Source organism: Petromyzon marinus, unplaced genomic scaffold (genome assembly GCF_048934315.1).
Source record: "Petromyzon marinus isolate PM22_M1 ecotype Great Lakes invasive population unplaced genomic scaffold, UKy_Petmar_22M1.pri1.0 PM_G_Scaffold_10, whole genome shotgun sequence".
NCBI lineage: Eukaryota > Metazoa > Chordata > Hyperoartia > Petromyzontiformes > Petromyzontidae > Petromyzon > Petromyzon marinus.
In genome coordinates, this window is record NW_027422651.1 from 90,785 (window position 1) to 97,672 (window position 6,888).

Consider the following 6,888-nt stretch of genomic DNA (forward strand, 5'->3'; position numbering starts at 1 on the left):
GCGAATTTCGGCATGGTGTCTGTGATTTTTGAGTGGAGCGACTGCGTGCGGGGGGCGGGGTGCGTGAGAGAGCGAGCGCAGGGCTGCAGAGTGTTGGCACGGGGTTGGTGTGTGAGGTGCGCATCTGTAGTGAATTCGAATTAGGTGCACACACAACTTCTTGGGAGGCAACACTTTTTATTAATGAACACAACAGTTAACTCTTACATTACGCATAGGGTGGTGACCACCGACTTACTCTAGCTAACACACACTTCTCAGATACCCTAGGGAGGTACAGCCTCCTGTCTTGGCGGGACTTACACGTCTACCGCTATCCTAGAGTCCTCCGGCTGGGACCTACACATGGATCTCTTGGCGTCTTCACGATGCATCTTCATTCTTGATACGGGCAGCCTCGAATCTCGTGAGGAGGCTGCTTATATGGGCCTCGGCGTGCCCGGGCTCCGTCCTGGCCATGCCTCCCTTCAAAGAACCCTCTCGAAGCCCCCCCCCCCCCCCCCTGCTGTCCACATGCCCCCCGAGGTGCCCCCTAGGCCCCCGGCCCCCACTGGGGTCCAGTCACGTGTCCAGCCTTGGTCACAGAGAGGGCTACGACCTCACACCACCCTCGTGGCCTCCCGAGTCCAGAACCGGCCCTGACGTCATTCCCGCCTCCAGCCGGGATGACGTCATGTGTGTGTGTAGACCGGCGTGGTAGTGACGCTCCCCCGCATAGTGACGTCACACGTGTGCGTGTGTACGCAGTAGTGATGCTACCATCACTACACATCTATTACCGTCTATACGACCGCCACTGGTTACACGGGGTATCGCGCGGTGTGTGTGTGTAGAAGACGCGCGTCTGCAGCGCAGCGTGAGTGATTAAGGTGGGGTTCGGGGTGCGCTAAATCCACTCCACCGCCGTGTGCGTAGATCGCCATCTCTACGACCCGCTACGGTTTACGCGAGGGTTTCGGCGTGGTGTGTGAGACGCGCGTCTGCAGCGCCGTGCGAGTGATTTGAGCGCGGTGCGCGTGAGGCACTCCGTGCACTGCAGCACACGGAGCGGCTGTGCTCGCGTTAACGGTGAGGCGTGCCCCATAGCCTGGTCCCAGCCATTCCTTTCCCGCTTGCATTAGCACCTGTGCACAGCGGATTAAGGCTTATCCACGGTGTGGGGGGGGGGGGGTGTGCATATTTGTAGTGTTCGATTTCACTCGGACAACTTTTGTCTTTTTTCGAACACCGCTTTATTTACAACTCTCCACATGTCCTCAATATTCCACAGCATCCATGTCGCCACGGCTCGCTCGCCGTGCTTCACTCGACTCGCTCGCCACCTTTGTCTCTCCGCTCCCCACGATTACTGCGCTTACTCCACCGCTAACTTCTTCGTCTCCGCTCTCCGCTATCACCGTCACGATGCTCTCTCCACTGCTAACTGCTTCGTCTCTATTCACCGCTATCACCATCACGATGCTCTCTCCACTGCTAACTGCTTCGTCTCTGTTCAGCTCTGCTAACGCTACGCTCTCTCCACTGCTGGATACTTCTCTTCAGCTTTGCTATCGCTACGCTGTCGCCACTGCTGGCTGCTCCTCTTCTTCAGCTCCGCTATCGCTACGCTGTTTCCAAGCTCCGGCTCCAACTCTGTCTCTCCAACTCTGTCCCTACAACTCTGTCGCCAAGTTCTCCACCCTTCAATTCCCTGCTGCTGACTCCAAGCTCTCCAACTTCAACAACCTCGCTCCAATTCCCGACTCCCCAATTTATCCCCGCTCTCATTACTCCCCAATTAATTAGTCCGTGCCCCAACGACGCTCCGCGTCGTTCGCACCTGTTTCTCACCCAGACCTTTAGGCGCCACTCTAGCCTTAGCCACAGCTCCAGACAATCACAGCCGTCCTTGGCTCTCCCAGCTTAATTGCCCTAACATAACCTGCACTGTATTTGCCTTCGCGACAGGCTGACCCAACATAACCCGTACTGTCTGTGTTATCATGTAATCACGCTGTTTGCACTACACACCTTCCTGCTCCACTACATATTCATACAGCCGCCAGTTATTTTCAGTTAGCATTGCGGGCACGCGGATTAGGCCTTAATCCCAGGAGGTGCGCGCGTGTTACTGACACAGCAGCAGCCGATTTCTTTGTTTAGCGCTCGGCGTGCGCGGGAGAACGCCGGCGGCGGTGAGCCGGCCGTGTAGAGATGTCCCTCGGAGCTGGTACGGGGGGGGGGGGGGCGATCACTCGATCGGCGGGGGCCCGACGAGAGGTGGCCAACGAGGAGGGGGGAGTTGAGGGGGTGGACGTCGCGCCCTGCCTGCTCACGGGGAGTGGGGAGGTGGGCGTCCGCCCCCACAAACGATGCTGTGCCAACTCCCTTCACCGTGGGCGTCAATCGACGAGGAGCCACGCAGCCCCCCCTGGCTCGCCAGGAGATGACGACATGGCAACGAGGCGTGGACTCCGCCTGTTGCCTCTCCACGGGGAGGCGAATCCCCATCACCTCCCCGATGTTGCACCGCACACTCGGCTTTAGGGTGCGAAAGAAGTTTCGACGTAACATGGGGGACTCACAGACGACCCGTAGACTCATAGACTCACCCATGGGTGTCTGTTGTGTGTGGGTGTCTGTTGTGTGTGGGTGTCTGTTGTGTGTGGGTGTCTGTTGTGAGTTTATGGGTGAATCTATGAGTCTACGGGTCGTCTGTGAGTCCCCCATGTTACGTTGAATCTTCTTTCGCACCCTACACGCGTACATATACACATGTAAATAAAATGGTCCGCACCTAGAGAATGAAATATTTCTTGCCAAAATAATCCTGCGGACCCACCCGAAGTGAGACCTGGGCTGGAGGGCCCACCGTGGGCTCCCTGGACGCGCTGAATGGAGCTCTCCTGCGCGTCTCACTTCCAATTGGATAAATTCTCGCTCCAAAGGTTTCATTGCCTTGCGACGGACGCCTTTTAAGGGACGTACGAAAGGCGTGCCCCATTGTGTAGATCAGGAAGCCGATTCACTGGAGGAGCGGCGCTTGACGCCGCCTTGCGGGTGCCCCTTTCTCTGACGCGGGGCCACGCGGGGCCACGCGTTGCCGTGACGTCGATAACAAACGGCGTGAAATAAGGGAAAGCAACAGCAAAAGGTGGCAAACAAAATAAACGTTCTGATATTATTTTAATGTGACCATCACTAAGGGATTCGTGTACGACGGTGTTTTACCTTACTAGTTGGCTGTGTCGGGCGGTGGTGGGTTTAACGACACATTTAAATATTTACGCGATCTAACCCACACACCTCTGTTATGGATGAACTGCATCGTTTTGCAAGTCGTCAGAGTGGACGAAACGTTTGCAGCTTGACGTTAATTGCAAGACAATTCACACAGGGTGACTGTAGCAGTGTGACACACAGGGTGACTGTAGCTGTGTGTCACACACAAGGTGACTGTAGCTGTGTCACACAGGGTGACTGTAGCAGTGTGACACACAGGGTGACTGTAGCTATGTGTCACGTGACTGTAGCTGTGTGACACACAGGGTGACTGTAGCTGTGTGTCACACAGGGTGACTGTAGCTGTGTGTCACACAGGGTGACTGTAGCTGTGTGTCACGTGACTGTAGCTGTGTGACACACAGTGTGACTGTAGCTGTGTGTCACACAGGGTGACTGTAGCTGTGTGTCACACAGGGTGACTGTAGCAGTGTGACACACAGGGTGACTGTAGCTGTGTGTCACGTGACTGTAGCTGTGTGTCACACAGGGTGACTGTAGCTGTGTGTCACACAGGGTGACTGTAGCTGTGTGTCACACAGGGTTACTGTAGCTGTGTGTCACAGCTACAGTCACCCTGTCAGACTGGACGAAACGCAAACGTTTCGTCCAGTCTGACGACTTGCAAAACGAAGCAGTTCATCCATAACAGAGGTGTGTGGGTTAGATCGCATAAATATCTAAATGTGTCATTAAACCCGCCACCACCCGACACAGCCAACTAGTAAGGTGAAACACCGTCGTACACAAATCCCTAAGTGATGGTCACGTTAAAATAATATCAGAACGTTTATTTTGTTTGCCACCTTTGCTGTTCCTTTCCCTTATTTCACCCCGTTTGTGTTATCGACGTCACGGCAACGCGTGGCCCCGCGTGGCCCCGCGTCAGAGAAAGGGGCACCCACAAGGTGACGGCAAGCGCCGCTCCCCCAGTGAATCGGCTTCCTGATCTACACAACGGGCACGCCTTTCGTACGTCCCTTAAAAGGCGTCCGTCGCAAGTCAATGAAACCTTTGGAGCGAGAATTGATCCAATTGGAAGTGAGACGCGCAGGAGAGCTCCATTCGGCGCATCCAGGGAGCCCACGGTGGGCCCTCCAGCCCAGGTCTCACTTCGGGTGGGTCCGCGGGATTCTTTTGGCAAGAAACATTTCATTCTCTAGGTGCGGACCGTTTTATTTCCACGTGCATATTTACGCATGCGTGAATTGCACCTTGAATATTTTTTCGTAAATGCTTTGTATATCTTCTTTGGTTCTTTCGGTAAAGTTACCACGTAGAATGAGAATAAAATAATAAATTGATAAAATAAAATAACACAATAATATTCTCACGACGTTTCGGCCACAACACAAGCGGCCTTCATCAGGTGAAGGGACGAGATTGTGACTTTACCGAAAGAACCAAAGAAGATGAATCATTGCTGTCACGAAAGCTTTATATATGGTAAGCGGTGCAAAGAACCACCGGACCAATGTGAATTTGGATCGGGTAGATATGTAGCGTTCGATTTCACTCGGACAACTTTTGTCTTTGTTCGAACACCGCTTTATTTACAACTCTCCTCAATATTCCACGGTGTCCATGTCGCCACGTGCGCGATGTGTGTGCGCAAACACAGTACCATGTATACACGGAACACACATGCAGGATGTTTACAATGATTAGGAATGTAATGTCTTACACAGCACAAGCACTACAGTACTGTTGAGTCCTTGTCGTACTTCCCAAAGCCACATTTACTACACCGTCATCAGCAGCTATGATCGATCCACTGCTGGGTGAAGGCCTAAGGTTAGAAAGCAAACATTAACCCCCCCCCCTCTGCCCCCATCCCAACTCACCAGGCAATTTCAATGAATTGTCACAATTCAGGGTCGCGAATTGATTAAATAATCCATTCTTCTTTTATATATAAAATTGCGGTGAATGTATCGGCCACTAGTGGCTGCTGCGAGGGTTACACGATCCCATGACATGCAACATACGTATACGATTTCACCAGAACAAATATTATTCTTACATGTGCACGTACACACGATGATGCATCGTGAGGTTAATAATTCAACATGAATCAGTGCATCATCTCTAAGAGACCGTTGTTTTAGTCACGTTTGAGGAGCTGAAGAACGTCTATGAAAGCAAATCTCAGCAAGCTCTCCAATGGACTTGGCGGTCCCGCTGTGGTTAGAAATGGAATGTTTACGTCAGCAGTGGCAGGTGGTGTGCTCCTCAACACACTGTGGTGCTCACTTCTGGCTTTACTCTGAAAATTTTTTTCCAACACCAACTTCTCTCCCTCTCTCTCTGCCCCCATCATGTTAATCCGCTGTTCTTTTACGTCGATCAACTGCGGGATGAATGCCTCCCCATGCCGAGCGGTCCGTGTGCGTTATTTGAACACATTTCATCGTGCCGGTCAGTGCGGGTTGGTGAGAATGGGGGTGCGTATGAAGTTGGGAGCGTAGAAGAACGCTACAACAATTAACTTTCCTGTACTGCCTTCTCCTACCACAGCCCTCTTGTACACGGTGGTTACTCATCCATGCACTAGCCGGGCTCAAACCTGCTTAGCTTCTGAGTGTTTTGATGACCTGGTGCATTCCGAGAAAATTGGTCACACGCCCTCGAGGCATTCTGTCACCAAGAACACGATTTTTTATGTTGAGCCCCACAAGTCATCACAGTCAGCCAATTTTTGCAGTCCTCTCTTTCTCTCCTTCTTTCCTCCCACTGCTCGACTTTGAAATAAACTAAAAACGAAACTCTGAACTATTTTTCATTTCACCAGGAAAGGCCCCACTGAGCTACACACAGGCAGATATTTTTTTGTCAGAAGCGAGCAACCTGGCCACACATTATAGCTCAGCGAAGTGTGCTTATGTTGTGTGTGGTGGACATTTATAGCAGCCAAATATTCCAAATGCATGTTTCAAAAATGCGGAGGGAAAACCGGACCACGGGGAGAAACTGCAAACACCAAATATAAACATAAAATACCCCTCGTCACTTTTCTTAAGTTCTTATTACCTTGCTTATTGCAGGAAGTGTGTTGACGCTTCTCTTTTTAATCTTCTAGTGCACTGTTTGTTGCTGGCTCATTGACATTTTGAGCACAAGGCAGGATTGTGACCACAGGCTTACCCCTGCCTTGAATGTCACACGTGCACGTACAACAAATGACTCTGGCTCAGATCAAGAAGCGCGTTCCACTCCCATCAACCACAGCTCCCATCAGAGTGCTGTTTGTGCCTGGCCGCCTCGCGCGTTGGGCCTCTACTCAGCAACTGTTTGCACGCAAAATGTACAGGCAGAAACCATCGCTTTTATGATTTTATTATTTTTAATGTTCAATTTATTATTTTTATTTGAAAATGTTATTTTATTATTTTTATTTTCTATCTTCCTGACTTTACCGCAAAGAACCAAGAATATTGTAATACATTTACACTGTGAACTTTAGCTGTACATTGTGAATACGAAGTGTATATGGTATATTTATGTTTTATATAACGTAACACAATCAGCCATAGATCGGCGGGGTCGTGGTTCAAGCGCGGGGTCAGAGGTCGGCAGGAAGCGCGCGGCGGGGTCAGAGGTCAGCAGGAAGCGCGCGGCGGGGGCAGA